Here is a 1,871-nt window from a genome sequence, read left to right as displayed (position 1 = left end):
GCTTTATATAACATTCTTCCTTCATAGATACATTTATTTCTTTTTCTGAATGGGCACACTCTAGGTTTGTCTACAAAAAAATTGCCAGGCTGTAGAAGGTGCAGCCTAGCTCATTTTTCAAAACACAGTAATTTATCAAGAAAATAAAATCCATTACCACAGTGCTTGAGACGTATATTTACCTTCACTGCTTTTTTTAAATAAAAGTTACTACATACTTTATTTTAAAGTAAAATAAAGAGCATTATAAGCTAAAAAAAATTATTTTGATACACTATCAATATTATTTGCTTCATATATTAAAAAAAAAAAATTAACAGAAAAAAAACCCCAACAGCTCTTTGCTGCTTTGAACAGACCTCCAACCTTCCCAAACCAGGCCTCTAAAAATAACTGAGCTAAATAACCTCAACCCCTGGGAGGGGCTAATTGCCAACAGGATTCCCTCAGCTGTATTCCCTCAGGTGAAATAAATCCTCATCATTTCAGAAAATAAAAGAAAAACCTGAAGCCACTAAAAGGCAAAGAAAAAAAAAAGGAAAAAAAGAAAAAGACAAAGCAATCTTCCATGGTCTGTTTATCTCACATTCCTTTCTTCCCACCCCATAACACTTCTTTGTGCAAGTAAAGGACAAAGAATAATGTCCTCTCACAAAAACGGGAGGAATAGCAACAACTTGGGTTTTAAAAATAACATGCCCAAAGCAAAACAGCAGGAGCTCTGCCTCCTATAATTTTTTAAAATTAAAAAGAACAGTAGCAATCCTATGTTAGTTACGAAAACATCAGCAACAGAGATTTCATATATTATATGAAATATTATAATAATGAAATTTCTTTCATAATTATGAGTATTATGTCCTGTAACAGCAAACTGCAGGTGCCCAAATAGTGCTCACATGAGCTGCCAACACACCTGCAGGTCATGGAAAGCCCAATATTAGCTGGGTGTTAGCTGTAAATGATATTTACGCTCTGTGAGAAGTTTGGGCTGGGTGGGGCTCAGGGTGTGAGGGTGATATTTGATCTTTGCTGCTCAGCCCCAAAAGATAAAGCCCCTCGGGCTGGTGTGGACTGTGGGGGTCAAACCCACCTTGCTCCCCATGGCTGCCTGCAGGGATTCACAGAATTCAGAGGTTTGGAAGGAACTTTAAAGGCCATCCAGCCCAAGGCAGGGTCACCTGCAGGAATATGTCCAGGTGGGTTTGGGATGTCTCCAGAGAGGGAAATTCCACTCCTTCCCAGAGCTTTACCTCCCTCATGCAAAGTTCTTCCTCATGTTGGGACGGAACTTGTGTTTTAGCTCATGGCCACTGCTCCTCGTCCTGGCGCTGGGCATCACCGGAGAGAGTCTGGCACCATCCTTTGACAGCTCTGAGAGGCTCATTATGCCTTAACGAGATCCCCTCTGTGTCTTCTCCAGATTGACCAGGCCCAGCTGCCGCAGTTTGTCCTTATCAGAGAGCTGCTCCAGACCCTCCATAAAACCCCACCCCACAGCACTGCCCTGCTTCTCCCTAAGTCTGTTCCCTCTCGCCTCCCTCACACTGTACTACCACCACCACCACCACCACCGCCTGGGCAGGGCTGCGGGGTGTGAGGGGGAGCAGGCAGGGAGCTGAGAGCTCCCGGGCGAGATGGAGAGCGGGCGGGCCGGAGAACGAGAGCCGCAGGGCATGAGGCAGAGCGGGCAGAGGGATGAGAGCCGTGAGGCGGAGAGGGCAGAGCTGTGGGAGCTGTGGGGCGTGAGGTGGAGCGGGCAGGGCTGCGGGAACCTCTGGGCATGAGGCGGGCAGGGCTGCGAGAGCCCCATGAGGTAGAGCGGGCAGGGATGCGGGAGCCCCGCGAGGCAGAGCGGGCAGGGTTGTGAG

At 46.9% G+C, this 1,871-nt stretch overlaps 1 protein-coding gene across 1 annotated transcript in view; it reads left to right on the top strand.

The window, feature by feature from the left end:
- The window catches only part of APPBP2 (amyloid beta precursor protein binding protein 2), a 21,357-nt gene that overhangs the window by 262 nt on the left and 19,224 nt on the right, over positions 1–1,871 (top strand). The window lies entirely within an intron of this gene.

Source organism: Geospiza fortis, unplaced genomic scaffold (assembly GCF_000277835.1).
Source record: "Geospiza fortis unplaced genomic scaffold, GeoFor_1.0 scaffold538, whole genome shotgun sequence".
In the NCBI taxonomy this organism is placed as follows: domain Eukaryota; kingdom Metazoa; phylum Chordata; class Aves; order Passeriformes; family Thraupidae; genus Geospiza; species Geospiza fortis.
The sequence above is the reverse complement of the archived record's forward strand: the minus strand, read 5'-3'. Positions and strand labels throughout refer to the sequence as shown.